We start from the raw sequence: 17,263 nt of genomic DNA on the forward strand, positions 1-17,263 counted from the left end.
TACGCGTTGTTTTTTGTGTCAAATGTATGCATTTTTTAATTACAAATTTTAGCCCTTTTTTAGCCACTTTTTTCTAAGAATTTAGCCCTTTTTGTTCACCAATAGTTGGTAACACTGACCGTCATATATGTGTAAAAAACATAAAATGTCCTATAAAGTATACACAGCTTTAAAATCTGTAGTTTTTAGTAGTCAGGAATGGATAATATCAAATAACTATGAATATACAAAAGTGCTAAGTTCATTTAATTTTGTAAACATTTCAAAATTATTATCTCAGTCAAATGGAATTGAGTATAAATATATTACTAACTATATAATACTTGTTATACCCTACAGCACCATAGTGGGGAGGGTATTATGCGTTTGTGCAGATGTGTGTAACGCCCGAAATATTAGTCTAACACCCACCTTAAAGTATACCGATCGACTTTCTGAGTCGATTAAACGATGTCCGTCCGTCCGTCTGGCTGGTTGTCCATGTAAACCTTGTGCGCAGAGTACATGTCGCAGTTTTTAAGATATTTCGATTAAATTTGGCGCAAATTATTTTTTTGAAACTGGCTGAAATCGGTCCATTATTTCACCTAGCCCCCATACAAATGTCCTTCCGAAATTGGACTTTATCGGTCATAAATGTTTAATTTATAAACCTATCTCCACAAATTGCACTAAAAATAAGTTTTATATATACAAAATTCATGTCACCATATTTTGTTACGATCGGTCCATAATTAGTCATAGCTTCCATATATACCCGCTACCTAAAATCACTTTAACGTGCATAAATCGCTTAAAAATGTTGGTATACACACAAAATTCAACATAGTTAACTTTAATATAGACATAAATCACACGACCTAATTTCATGGTGATCGGTCCATAATTGGTCATAGCCCCCATATAAGGCCCACTTCCGAAAATCACTCAAAAATATAAATTATTGAAATTTTAAAAGAAAAATGTTTTTGCTCTTTTACTTAGGGTAGGGTATTACTTTCTTACTTGTTTTAATTATTGGTTTATTCATTAAATTTCAACCAAAAAATGTAGATCAATTTTTTAATTAAATATTTCAAAATTTTTAAATTTATTATCACCTTAAATTTCTGATATGAAACAGAAAATGTTACAAGTCCTAAAAAAGGACATACATGTTTGTATTACTTGCAAATATGTAAGTAATAAAACTCCATTTTCAGATTTCAAAAAATATTTCCAATTATGGATTTTAGAAAGTTTTTTTCTCCTGTAATACTTCTGCAACTCATGGTCCTTTACTATTTAGAATCATTATTATTCTTAAGAATTTCAATCTAAATAGGTTTGTATTGTAAATCAGCAGTTTGGGTTTCAAATCAGACCAATAATGTGTATACAATGAATATAAAAAATGCACAAAACCATGAGATTTCTTAATTTTTTACCTAAATTTTAAAAACCGGTTAACCGAAAATCAACATTTTAAATTAAACGGTTCGCAAAAAACCAAGATTTCGAAGAAAAACCGGTTTTTCGGTTAATCGGTTTATAAACACTACTCATAGTCAAGTCATTCCACTTTCATGACTTATTTTGCCACTATAGGGAATCAATGTAACTTATGGGGAGAGAGGCACAATTTATATGTCCTATGGAGCCAGATAATGATGAACACGTTTCAGTTAAATAAACTACCAATCATCTGAAATATTATGTTTTTATTGATACAAAATTGTGAATAAATTCACCATGTCCAAATATGTTGCAAATAGTTCTTGAGATTCCGCTGAAGATTCTGATCAGAAGTTATCAATCAATTTACATAAATTGCATTGTATGTCCACGATTTTGGTGGCCTCCTTTTTTGCACTTAAAACAGCATTATTTTGTATCGTAAAAATTTGTCTTAAATTTACAAATTTTCTTTAATTATTTAATAATAATATTGTTACCTGGAGAATTAAACATTTGCAAGTTGTTATATATTTATTACTTATTTTATGCATTAATTAAAATCAACGAAATTAACATAAATCACGCTCCGTTAAATATGGTGTGAAATCAAGTGTACTAATATGTATATTACTGACAAATATGTCGTTAACTAAAATGCATAAGGATTAAACCAATATTCAATTATTTAAAAAAAAAACAAAAACAGAAAATTTTATACAATAAAAAAAATCAAAAATATTAGCATTGGAGCGTAAATTACACGTATGATATATTCTTTAACGCCGATTGGGTATAATATAACTACTCAAGAATTGATAACCTACACCAATCTAATTATGGACCCATCACCATATAATTAGGTGGCATGACCTCTGTATATAGGAAACTTATTTGTGTAAAATTTTATTTGAATACCAACATTTTTAGGAAATCTATACTCATTAGAATGATTTTCCGAATTGGGCATTATATGGGAGCTATGACTAATTAAGGAAAATTTAGCGAAACTTTTGTACATATATAAATTATTTGTATTGAATTTTATGAGAATTCCAACATTTTTAAGGGATTTATGCTAGTTAATGTGATTTTCGGAAGTGGGCCTATATGGCAGCTATGACTAAATGTGGACCGATAATCACTAAATTTGGTAGGGCGAGTTTGGCTTATATAAAACTGATTTTTGCTGAATTTTTTATTGGATATCTATATAACTAAGACATTTATGAGATGTGAACTATTTTCAGATAGGGCTTTGTCTATCACTTTTAAAAATTAAAAATCCCGGATATCTTAAATCCTGAATACCCTGGGATTTTCGGGAACGGGATTCCCCGTTTGGCATCTCTACCTGGAGTACAAGTATGATTTCATGGCGTATGTGTTTAAGTATAATCTTATGTAATAATGGGTTAGAGAACATGTGAATATGAGCTTTATTTGTCGAGTAAAATTGACTTATATATTACTTATATTTAGGAATATGCATCATATAAGTAATTTCGAAAAATGGTATATCATGTAAAATTTAAACTTCCAAAGTCTTCGGAGTTGGATTTTCGTGTTAGTATTGTTGCAGACTAACACGAAAATCCAACTCCGAAGACTTTGGAAGTTTAAATTTTACATGATATAAAATCAATTGCACTTCAGGTCCTAATGGATTCAGATTTTTTCATTTCGATGTGCTGAGGATAGGATTTACATTAAAATAAATCATAGATATACATTTCAATGCAAGGTAATTAATCACATATTCAAAATCTATTTTGTTTAGTCGTCACTGAGACTGAGACGAATGTACATGCTCAGCGTTTGTGTTGGTATTTCTTCATGACCACCGAAAGAAAAATTTGGAACCTTTAACACATTTTGAACTTTAAAAAATTATTGAATTATTGTTTCATTTTTTATCTCAATTTGGATTTTTTTCTGGATACCAGCATGTCCGTTAGAGTGGGACCGGAAGTGGGCCTTACATGGAAGCTATGGTCAATTATGCACCGATCAGCTCAAAATTTTTAAATGGGGATATCTATATAAATCAACCATTTATGACCGATGAAATCCTATCGGTCCTGAAATAATGGACCGTTATTTACCAGGTTTTGTATTTGGGCTGAAGATAAATGTGGCGAAACTGCGACCTGTACTTTGCGCCCAAATTTCCATGGACAGTCAGCCAGACGGACAGATGGACGAACATCGTGAAATTGACTTACTAACACCAGCACAATTGCAGAATATCCACCCTACTATGGTGGTGTAGGGTAAAAAAATGTGACTTATTTTTTATGTGAAATTAAAAGAGGAAAATGGTGTCGGGGGTCAGATGTTAATGGATTTTGTTAAAGTGGACAGAATTTTTTTTTCCGCTTTTTACATAATTATTTTATTTGGTATTTTGAAATTATTGAAATATAATTAAGGCCATTTGTGTTGACGCTATGTTTACTGTAAGTGTATTTCGAATCCGTGAATGCTATTAGTTTGCACCTTTAATGAATATTTTCAATGACAACCAAAATAAATTTTAGGAAATACTTACATTACCTAACTCCATTGAATTTTATGATATTTAGTTTATGTGTTTTGTTTAAAGAATGAAATTTTAAATGCATATACTCTGAAATAATTTACTAATTACTAAAATTTTATTATATTAATTATTTTTTAATAGAACTTAGCTATTGTTAGGGCAACAATCTGTTGAAATGAATAAAACACTTGCACTAAGAAACTTGTATCTACTTCATTTATAGTTTGCCTTGAAAGCCAGTTTAGTAAGATTGCTTTTACATATTTACTTATGTATTTCTTTTCTAAGAAATTTAATAACAAATATGTGAGGAATAAATGAAACTAAATAATGGAACATTTGGTTCTTTAGTATTGCAGAATTATATCGAATTGTTTATTCACACGTGTGGGCTCTTACATAAATATTGAAGTGTTCCTTGAAGATTATTCCTGATAGAGGGTGTGTTTAGTTACAATTCGATTATATCTATATTTCCTTAGTAATTGTTGTTAAAGGGTATGTATTTTTTTGTAAGATAACAAATCCCCCTTTTTATGAAAATGCAAACAATTTTTAAAAATAGAATTTAAGTTTAGTAATGAAAGAATTACATTTATGACGGTGCACAGTGGGGTCAAATGCCCATTTTTTAAGGATTTATTAATATCTCAACAACAATAATAGCGATGCTCGCAAAATTTTACGTGGGTAGCTCTTAGACTAATCCGCATATTATAACAAAATTTTAGGGATATCGGAGGGGGAAGTCAATAACCCACCATATAAAATAATTATTAACTGAGGTATATCTATAGAACTGCAATAGTTATGTACACTAAATTTGCTGCGTTTAACTCTAAAAACAAACTACACGTTCCACCAAAATCGGAAGGCTATACGAGGGAGGAATCGGGTTCCCCCCATACAAATGAATTATTAATTATTTTATATATATAGAACTACATAAGTGAGACACCCTAAATTTATGCATGTTATTGATAAAAAAAAACTACCATATTGTTGTAAGATGATATCATTATATTAACTAGTAATGGGAGGTTCGGTTCCTGCAAAGATTAAATGCATTGCATTGAAATATATATAACACAATATTTAAAATGAGACAATATAAAAACTAAAGCTGTGAACGTGACTGATAACTGGCTCCCGATATAAAACTTTAAAATTCTCGTGATCGCGCTCACTAACATGATTTTTTTATTAAGCTAAATCGCCTGCTATCGGATGACTTCGTATTAACAACAAGAAAAAACTTCGAACTAATCACAACAAAAACTTTTAATCACAATAAAAACTTCTAAACAAGCAAATACAGGCCTAAGTGTTAAAATCCCGCGTGCTATTCATTCACGATTAGAAACTCAACGGATGGAAAACTAAACTTAACTGAAATAAAGGAAAGTAATTTGTAAAAGTTTGTTATCGTTTATCTCATTATAATACAAGAATATAGCATGGTCCAGGCCTGACTCACATATGACTCTCGTATTAGTATCACAACTAGAGATGCTAATCGGGACTGATTTTTGAAAATCCCGGTGTTCGGGATTTGGTAAAGAATCCCGGAATCCCGACCCGGGGTTTCGGGATTTTCGGGAAATCTAAAATCCCGAAAATTATAAGAAAGAAACGTACATAACTATGTACAGTGCCGGACTTAAATATTCACACAGCATACAGATTTATCTTAAATCTCCCATACTTTTTAAACGAAGGCCACAACTTTCGTACGGGTTTCAAAAAAATATTTATTTACGTATAACTTATTGAAATATATGGAAAAACTAAACATAAGTTGGCACATTTCAGAAAAAAAATTTAACTAATGTTTCGAAGTTCGATTTTAAGGGGACAAAAATATTCACACAGTTTCTAATTTTTAATAGGAAAATAGTTTCTTTTTAATAGTTTAATATTTTGTATATAATTTTTAATGACTTATTTTAATCGTCTTGGCAATTTTTGGTGACGTCAGCTCCAATATTTTGCCATTCTTATAACAGGACTTATTTAAGTTGAGTCTTACTAATAATATGGTGCTTTCCTACAGGGTCGGCAAATTTATCCCACAGATTTTCTATGGGATTCATGTCAGGTGATTGCGGAGGAGTCGGGAGAATGTGGGGAACGTGATGCACTATTCATATTCGGACGTCATGGGCTGTGTGTTTGGGGTCATTGTACTGTTGATAACAGAAATATTCCCAAGCTTTAACTTTAGAGCGCATTGTAGTAGGGTTTCTTTTAAAATATTAAGGTACACTGCTTTGTCCATTGAACCGTCGATGAAAACTAAGTTTCCTACACCAGCTACAGCCATACAACCCCACAACATGACTCCTTATCCAAAATATTTGACAGTGTTTACTACATTGTACTTTTCCAATTCAGTGTTTGGCCTTCTCCAGCTGTTACCCTGCTGTCCGATTATGTGTATTTACAATAGAAAGAAATTTTTTTATTTAGCAATTAATTTTTATTAGACACTAAAAAGCATAAAATACTTGCATGAGTAATCGTATAGCAGAAACGCATTCTACAGAAAATTCTAAGAAATTTTCCGCAAGAAATCATATGTCTAAAATCAAATCCTATCTTGCGATTTCGTCTTTTATCCAATGATATTTCATTATTTATATTTTTAATAGTTTTTTAATTCGATAAAAGACGAAATGCGCAAGATAGGATTTGATTTTAGACCTATAGTTTCTTGGGGAAAATTTCTTAGAATTTTCCGTAGATTGCGTTTCTGCTATACGATTTTTTACAACAAATACAAATCGACACAGCCTAGTGTACATATTGGTAACAGAACCTTATCTTTTAGCCTTTTAGCAATAGAAATATTTTAATTTTGTTCGAGCTCCTCATCTGAGATAAAATCTATTTCATTTGAATTTAAATTGAGTTTTGTTAGACAACTTACAATAAAGGGTGAAGAATTGATTTTCAAGAGCCCCATTCAAGGAAAACCAAAAATACCGTTTTCCTTTATTAACTATATTGTAGCAGGAGTTGAGCTTAACAACTTTGCTGGACATCACTTTGTGATATTCGGGCATATAGAATGTCAAAATTCATGAAAAAGGCACACAAAAATGACAATTTCCCATATTTATTTATGAAAAACGGGATTTGGAAAATCCCGAAAACCCCGGGATTGAAAATTAAAAAATCCCGGGCTTCGGGATTCAGAAAATCCCGAAAAAACCGGGATTTTCGGGAACGGGATTCCCCTCTTATAAAACAAAAAATAATGACAATAACAACAACAACGACAGCGATAAAACGTTTAGCAGAATCGAAAGGCCTTTTTTGTTGGTAGACTTAACGGGTGAAGCTCTTACTAATTTTCATATAACTTATGAGGCGCAGCGAAGCGCAACCTAATTTTTCTGAAACAATGCTTAACTGTCCATGCTTTTAAATTATATTAAATTATCTGCCCAGCTGAGCCCAGCTAATAACTTTATGTCCATTTGAACTGATAAAATCCATTTTTTTTTGCACTTCCAATATAAAAACTAATAACAAATAATTCAAATTTAAATTTAAAAAAAACATATCAATAAATACCTGAACTTGATGGTTGCATAAGATTTGTTAATTTTTTTAAATTACCTATTACACATAGTATTTATTTGCAAAATTTTTTATTTTTTTTTGTATCACTTTTTTAGGTTTTTTTCTCACAATATGTAATTTGAACACGTGACTATAAAAATACCGTTTCATATTTCACATTAATTTTTTGCCTGCTGATGTATAATTTTGTGCTCTTTAAGCTGGTATTTTCAGTTTTCACAATACTGGAAATTTGTTTTTTCAATTAATCCGCAAAATTAATATATTTGGCCTCTCTGTGCGGTGGGTTAATTATAATAATTTCTGAAACTTTTATAAATTATCTGTTTTATTGATACCAATCTAAAGTAGAAATATGGGAATTAATAATGCAGTGTTTGAGGTTTGTTCATGTAAAGCAGACCTTCAGATGGTCTCATTGACAAATTTATAATTATCAGTTCTGTGATATTGTTCATTGTTGTGCCGACTGTATGGCTCATGGCGCCATCTTTGTAATTTCTTTCCTATTATAAAAATCATTAATATTACAATTTATCTAGGAATCTCAAAAAGAGAACGAGCCCGATATTCATTAAAAATAACAAAAATATGTTTTTTTGTGGAAAAATTCGATGAGAACTAAATTCCTAGCTGATTTTATGATATTTCTATTAATAAACAAGTTTATGACAAAGATATTATGAATTAAAATTCTTAGACTTATGCCCTTTTCAAAAAGAAAACTTATATATTTATATAAAATTCCAAAGTTTTTCAGTTGTTCTTTTGTTTTGAAAAATGTGTTACAAATTAAAGCGTATTCCTGACAGACCATTCTGAATCGATCGAAACAAATAGTGGTCGGACGGAGAACTCTCTGAACTATAAAGTGGGTGTGGTAAAATTTCCCAACCGTAATATTCATGATGGACTATTAAAGTTTCATGTCTAGCTGCATATTTTAGGCCTTTTTGGGTCAATGATACAGGTTCCCTGTAAAGGTCTTTCCAGATCTCAGTAGCTTATAATAAATTCATAAACCAAATAAAGAGAATTATCTTAGCACCTTTGCTTTAGTGTCGATTCACCTGATTGGCTGGGCTTCACATACAATCTCTTACGCTTCGGGTTATTGTAATGGATCCATTTTTTACCCCAAGTGATGATAAAAAATTATAGCATTCAAGCATCATTTCTGACATGCAAAATCGTATTTCAATTGCTTGTACCCATTGTTATCTTGTCTTCCCTCTTACAACTTCCCACAATTAGTTTTAGACAACATTAGACTCTGAAGTCATCTTTGAAGTACATATGGCATTTGTTTTAAAAATAAAAAAAATTATTTTATACTCTCTTTATGGTATTGACTCTATATTCATCACTCTATTATTTATTTTTTAATCAGTTTTTTTTGCTTAACCCCTTAATTGCAAAAGAACAAAAAGCTTAACAAATGTTTAAGTCTTTGTGTATACATGCAGATTAGACTGCTGCCAGAAATTGAATTTGTGTTTTTTTTATAAATCCGAACCAGAATGAGTTTTTTAAAATGAAAGTAAAATATCTCATTAGAATTATATCTGAATTCTTTTGTATTTAAAAACTAAAACCACGGATATTATTTACAACAAAAGTATCATGATCATTGCATATGCTGACGACATCGATATCATTGTCGCCATACACGAAAATTAAACAGAGCCTTTGCAGAACTCGAAAAGAAGTCAAATAATATGGGTCTAAAGGGAACGAAAATAAAACGAAGTATTTTATTTCGAGTTGTAAAACGTTGCAGCGTATCGAACAGCGAAAAACTTTTGGAGACAACAGCTTTGAGATTGTTAAAGGCTTCGTTTATTTAGGTGCTAGTGTTACTAACAACAACGAACTCAGCCTAGAAATACAATGGTGAATAACTCTTGCCGATACAAGGAGGAACCCACCGATGAGCAACACAGAAAAGGTAGGCCCAATCTCAGTTGGAATGACCAGGTTCAACAGGATATGAAAACACTTGGTGTCTCCAATTGGCATCAGCATGCAGAAGACAGAAATAGCTGATGTTCTATTTTGATTCAGGCTCAAACCGACCCACAGTGGCGTCCGTAGAACAAGTGAGGTTGCAAAAATCAAAATTTCATGTGTCCCTAAAAAACATTAAATAAAAAGCTTTTACAGTAAATTGTCCAACGATTTCAAAAATGTTACTCTTATCAGATATAGCCCTTCAAAGTTGACTGATTTTCAGTATTCAAAAAAACAGAAAATTCGGTAATTTCTTCCGCTTTCAGATACAATATATCAAAAACTATGTAACTGCTCGTCATTATTTTTGATTATTTTAATAGACATATTTACTAAGAAAAGAATAAAACAAAAACTGTACTATTTTGCTTTGTATTTGTCCAGGTAAATCGATATTTACCAACTATCCATTTTTTCAATATTTCTCAACTTTGAAGGAAAATGAAAAAAAACTATCAATTTGTATATTTGCCATATTTTCAATATAAGTTCTTTGATTACTCTTTAACCTAACACAAAAATTTCCAGCTGCCCGTAATTGCTCAATTTTTATTAGATGTAAAATTTTGAAAAAAGACATGGTTTCAAAAATGACATCTGACCGTGAAAAACCAAAAAAAAAAATGTTTTTCAAAAAAAAAATTTTAATTTTAAAATAAGTTCTTTGATTACTTCTTTACCTAACGTAAAAATTCCCAGCTGCCCGTCCTTGCCCCATTTTTTACATGGTTTCAAAATAAAACCAAACAAAAATTTTTTTTTCAAAAAAAAAAAATTTTAATTTCAAAATAAGTTCTTTGATTACTTCTTTACCTAACGCAAAAATTCCCAGCTGCCCGTCCTTGCCCCATTTTTTACTAGAGGTAAAATTTTGAAAAAACACATGGTTTCAAAAATGAAAAACCAACCAAAAATTTATTTTCAAAAAAAACAAATTTTTTTAATCTTTTCTGGAATAATTTTAAATCATAAAAGCCTTTAAAAAGAAACATAAAAAATTTAAAAAATATTTTATTTTTCATCCCTTAAAATTGATTTTTCCACAAATTTGCTAACCCATAAGGAGGCACCTGAAAGGCGTAGAACCATTTTCAAACACCCATTTCATAGGCTGATCAATTATCTATCATATGCCTTTTAAATTTTTTGATTATCTCATGTGGTTTAAAAGTAGCACTCGACCTCTCCCTTTCAGGAAACATAATTTTTGTAATGTGGGTCCAACTTAAAAAATGTAAGCTAAATTTTTAGCTGGAGTTGTTTATTTCGAATAAATATTAAAACAACTTAAAAAAGTGAAAAAAACAATTTGTTTTGCAAATAATATCATTAAATAATTAAAACTTTAATTTATGTTGAGAACATTTGTAAGTTTTTTATTATGCTCCTGTAAAATTGCAGCCACCTTAATTCAAATTATTTCTTTGCTTATTTTGGCTAAATAGTTATTCGAAATGTTTCTTTCAAATGCCAAAGAAGACACAAGAAGAAGAGCAAACGAAAAGCTTTGTTCAATTTTTGGTATTTCTCTGTGGCACAAGAATTCCAATTCAGTTGGTATTCAATTCAAATACATTGAATTTCTACGTTCATCAATTTCAATTGTATTCATTAGACGAAAGGATTTTACAAAACATGTCATTAACATACAATTTGAATTAGAGTTAATCATGTGAAATGTTCATTTTGTATTTGAAATTGTTGTTGCTACTGATGTTGTTTTTATTGTTGTTATTTGTTTGGCCTTTATGTTATTTGATATATGTATGTGTTTAACCAGTGCCAGGTTGTTAATTAACCAGAAATATTTATGTCTGTTTATGAATAAATACAGACGACATACATACATATGTACAAAAGCATTGTTTTTATATAATGCTGTATAAAGTGTATGGGCATATTCGGTTTGATTTCAAGTATGTAACATTTCTTAAAACACTTTAATATCAGAAAACAAATTTTTTAAATTTGTTTAATATCGAAAATTTTTTGCCGTATGGCCTTTAGTTCTATGTTCCCAAGGTCTAAGATTTTTCCTCGTTATCTAAAAACCAAATGCAGCAGCTCCGGCTTCATTTCTGAAGAAATAAGGACTGATGATGCCACCAACATGTAAACCTCACCAAACGGTTAATTTTTCTGGATGTAGTGGAGTCTGTAGGGTCTGTTGTGGAATGGTTTCACTTCATATGCGGCAATTTAGTTTCTTGACAAGCCCGTTAAGTCTAGAATGAGCCTCATTGTTGAACAAAATTTTGCTATAAAAAAGTCGCATAGAAGTTAAATAGAAAGTAAATTTAAATAATTTGATAGCATTGTCAATCAAGCGTCAATCTTTGTTCAAGCGATGATTTGCGAGAGTATACTGATCATAAATGCTAAAAAGGGCACACAGTATGACTGTTCGTTTGACAGTTAGCCATCTCGTAAGTTATATCGGGCTTAAAAACATCCTTTCTTTATGTATGACTTAATCGTAAAATTATAATCCTTTATATAGACATAATATTAATTAAGTCAAATCATTAAAATTATTCCCTCAAATTTTTCGCATTTAAAAATAAGCCTTTACCTTAGCTATAAAATTATTTAAATTATTTTAATAAGATTATTAAAGAAAATAGCTTTTAATTGAAATTGCTATAATAACAATAATTATTTAGAATTTTAATTAATTTTTTATTGTTATTCAGTTGTGTAAATAGATAATACGGATAAATATTTTTTTCCCAAAACGAAACAAAACAAAAAAATATGTACTTTTATGAAACAAAAAAATGTGTGCAAATATTGTCTGATTGCAAATTATAAACGTGAGTTGTGGTCATTATTTTTTATTAACAAATGGGTATTACTGATTTGTTCAATCACCTGAAAACTACATAAAATTATTTTTGTTTATAAACAGCATAAAATAATTTAATGCAAAAAAAAAACAGGTTGGTTTAATTTTAACTGATTAAAATTTTGTAGAGATAAATAATGCTAAAAATAAAACTAATTTGTTATACTAACACCTTTTACCGGATGTCAATAGCTAATTTTCAATTAAATACATTCAATTGAGGGAAAAATATTTAAATTAGACAAAAAAAAATTTAATAATAAAAAAAGAGCCAGTAATTGTAATTGCATTTTTACGGTAATTTCTAAAAATTATTAATATAATAAACACCTAATACATATTAACATTAGGGGCATAGCTAGTTAAAAAGTTGTAAAAAATATGAAAAATTTCTATTCAAAATGCATTTCGTTTTTTGGTTTGAAAATTCGTTGAAAAAAATTTAAAAAAATTTTTGAAAATACAATATTTTTTATGAAATGAATACAACAATCCTGCCAAAGTCACTTTTTGTAAAAATAGTGCGGAGGACAATAGGTAATGTTAATGGTATGAAATATGATTTAAGCGAAAGACTTTTATTTTAACTCAATTTTGATTATACCCTAATGTACAACATATGAAAATATATTTATACAAAATAGATATTAAATAAAATTTTAATTTAGTCATTATCTAATGAACTCTAATATCCCTGTAAATATTTTTGTATTTATTTCAATTTTGCAACAAAAAAAACAGAAAACAAGATTATAGTGCACTTACAAATGCTTAATCTTTAAATTAAATTAGTACTTGGTAAATTGTTATAAAAATAATAACAAGAGTCACAAATATATTGAAAAACAAGTAAGTAAAAGAGCAAAAATTTCAATAATTTTTTTGAGTGATTTTCGGAAGTGGGCCTTATATGGGGGCTATGACCAGTTATGAACTGATCACCATGAAATTAGGTCGTGTGATTTATGTCTATATGAAAGTTTACTATGTTGAATTTTGTGAGTATACCAAAATTTTTAAGCTATTTATGCATGTTAAAGTGATTTTCGGAAGCGGGTCTATGTGGGAGCTATGACTAATTATGGACCGATCGTAACAAAATTTGGTGACATGAATTTTGTATATATAAAACTTATTTGGAGCGAAAAGTCCAATTTCGAGAGGACATTTGTATGGGGGCTAGGTGAAATGATGGACCGATTTCAGCCAGTTTCAATAGGCTTTGTCCTTGGACCGAAAAAATTATATGTACCAAATTTTATCGAAATATCTTCAAAATTGCGACCTATACTCTGCGCACAAGGTTTACATGGACAGCCAACCAGCCAGACGGACGGATGGACGGACGGACATCGTTTAATCGACTCAGAAAGTGATTCTAAGTCGATCGGTATACTTTAAGGTGGGTTTTAGACTAATACTTTTGGGCGTTACACACATCTGCACAAACGCATTATACCCTCCCCACTATGGTGGTGTAGATTATAATAAAGATTAATTCCATTATATAGAAAAAGCAAACTCCACCAGAAGAATATCGTTCATTCAAATTCAATGGGGCCTTCAATATACAAACTTCATTTCTGTATTCAGCAATGAGAAAATATATACCATTGAAAGTGAAATCACAGAGTAAAAATAAGAGAGATATAAGTATTACCTATAATAAATTTAAATATTGATTATGAATAAGTTTTTTGTTATTTATTTTATGACAATATTACTAATTATGCAAGGAATTTAAAGTCACAAAATTTTATGTAAATTATCATCCAATATCATCATTTTAACAAATTTGTGAATAAAATCAAAATTTCTTCGAAATTCTTCAATTGCAAATCTGTAAAATTTAATACTTTTTTTGACCTTCAAATATTTGTTGGTAAGCAAAATTTTTTTTTTTTAATTTCATGGCTTTTTTAAACTTCTTTTAATTTTTTTTAACATTTTTTCTTTTTAATTTTTGTTTTTAATTTATTAGTGAAACAAATTTCATAACGAAATAATTCGGGGTAAAAAATATTTTTCCCGATTTTTATATATTGTAGGTGCGACTTAGTTTGGCTTTCTATTTTATCCACATCCATATTCGGCTGTGCCGAATCTTATATATCCTTTACCAAATTATACTACATTTTTCCAAATTTTTCTTTAATTTTTAAATAATTTTTTTTTTTTTGGAAAAAGCCAAAAAAATGTTTGTATGAAAAAAAAATTCTGATGGAACTGCAGTTGCAATGGACTTTAAAATAGCTATCATTAGATATCCATATTGTCTATATTAATGACTTAGTAAAAATAGGCCAAAAATTGAGGTTGTCCCGGTTTTTTCTTTAAATCTCAGCCATTTGTGGGCCGATTTTGTCGATTTTAAATTGCAACCGAGCCGATATATTAATGTATGAATCATGTATGTAAGTTATTTGGGGGCTATCGAAAGTTGATTTAAACATACAGACCGACAGATAGACATGTCTATATCTACTTCGCTATCTATAACGATCCAGAATATATATGTATGTATATATACTTTGCGGGGTCGCAAATGAAAAATGTAGAAATTACAAACGGAATGACAAAGACTGAGATCGAACAATTCTTAACATACATATGTATATATTAATAAAAATTAAACCACTAAGCGTACAGTTTTGAGTTTTTTATATTTGACAATTTACAAAAAAAATATATTGTTCTAATGACTAGTGATGAAATTTTGAACCTTTTTCGGAAACCCTTCCATTATTGGTTTTATAGTGCTTTATGTCACTTTGTTCGAACAGGTTGTCCATCTCCGTTTAAAATCTACCACACTTTTGGACACCTTTTTGTGCTCTTCAATTCTCTTTTAACAAGAGCCCAATATCACGCCACTGGCCTTAGCTACAGACAGCTTGGAGGATTTGTCTCCCTTGGTACAAATACCACATTATTGTTCTTTTACCATCCAAGACCTTTCTTACCATAGTCACAGGATGCCAAATCAGGCCAAAAATAAGTGGACATTTTAAAAAGTCTTATGAATGGAAACATCCTTTTTTGTAAAAATTTATTGATGTAAATTTCGGTATTTATAGGGCCCTTTGTAATAAATGTTTGGCTTTTTTGCCGCAACTGAATATTTCTAGCCATACCAATAACTTTTTGGGACATTTTGTCTGCTTTTGGGTCCTAAAAATTTCTTCAACATTCCCTAGAGCATCAGCAACATAAAAATATTGACCCGGAGGCTGCGAAAAATTTTCCATTCGTACATTTCGTCATACACTATGCAGCAGGTATATTTTTTGTATAAAATGTGACTTATATTTCCGTGCTTTGGCCTCTAAATTTTTAGCAGAGTTCCTGTCAGGATCTTTTTGAGCCTTGTATACTTTTAAACCTGCCTTGGCTTTAACTTTTCGTGCCAAATAGTCCGAATACTGGCCTAACCGGGCAGCTTTCCTACCGGATGTGTTGGGAGCTCTTTTGAAAATGCTTTCTATTTATTTGAAACATCATGTGGACCCTTCCTAATACCTGAACCAGATTTTCTATCCACGAAAAAGTTCACCCGGTACTGTTTAATAAAATTGGAAACAGTTTGACGGCAGACTTTTTGTAGGACCAAGTTGGATTTTGTTGAAAATATTTAATAATTTTAGTAAGCACTTTTTTCTCGTCACATTCAACATAATAACTGGCATGCTAAAAGTTTTAATGAAAAACGTATGTTAAGAATTTTTCGATTTCAGTCCTTATACCTTTGCCACTCATGGTGACGGGTATAAAAAGAATGAAATAAAAATACAATATACGTTTTGGACCAGGATCGTCATTAATGATACGAAAACTGGAGACTTTATTTCATTGACCGTGGACTAGGATGAGCTCTATTTTGGAATAACATTTGTATTGTTTAACCTTCATTTGGGTCAAATTTGCCCCATTTTGAAAATAAAATTAAATTTATTCTAAAAGTGAGGGGTTGATATTCTTGACATTTTATGAATTTTATTTAATTTCAAATGTCAACAACTACGTTAGGTTTTTAGAAAAAAAAATTGTGCAAAAAAAATATCTATAAAATTTTTTGCACTTAAGGTCTTTGGGTTATATTTGAATTTTTGTTACGAACAATTAAGTTAAATGTTTCAGATACTCGTCCATCTCTCGTACTTCCAATCTAAGATCGGCCAATTTTTCAATTGTGTGGAGTCAAAGGACCTCAACTGGGCATTCTGAATGTTCGGCATCTTCCGTGCTGGTACAACGAAATTCAGTAAATCAATATTTTACAATTGAAGTTTATGATGCCGAGTTCCCATAGTATTTATCAAATATAGCCTTGATTTGAGTGATGAATTTTTTCGGTTTGTTGCAGATTAGGACAAATATTTGGTTCGGTTCTGAAACAAAAGGTTTATGTGGGATTCAAATGTTTTTCATTATATTCAACAAATAATATAATTCACTAGTGTTTACTCACTTTTATCGGCCATAGTATATACTTTAAGGCAGAATATTACGTCAGTCCTGGAAATAAAGAATTGAATAATGTTAATTTATAAAAACTTGATTTCGTATCTTAAACTTCTAGTAAACTTTCCATAGCTCTTCATATTCTTTAAAGACAATCTTAAAGTAATAATTTTAATGCAAAAAGAAAAACATTTAAAATTAAACATACCATTTCTATGTTAATTACTGAAAACTTTTGCCACATTTTAATTTCTATTTTCAAAATATCCAGTCTATTTCTCATTTCAGTCTTAAATTAACATATAAATCGTTCACAAGTAAAACTCTTTAAATCATTAGAGATTTTTGTCAAAACAAAAAAAAAAACACTGAAAAAGTATAAG

This window comes from Calliphora vicina, chromosome 2, assembly GCF_958450345.1.
Source record: "Calliphora vicina chromosome 2, idCalVici1.1, whole genome shotgun sequence".
Classification (NCBI taxonomy): Eukaryota; Metazoa; Arthropoda; class Insecta; order Diptera; family Calliphoridae; genus Calliphora; species Calliphora vicina.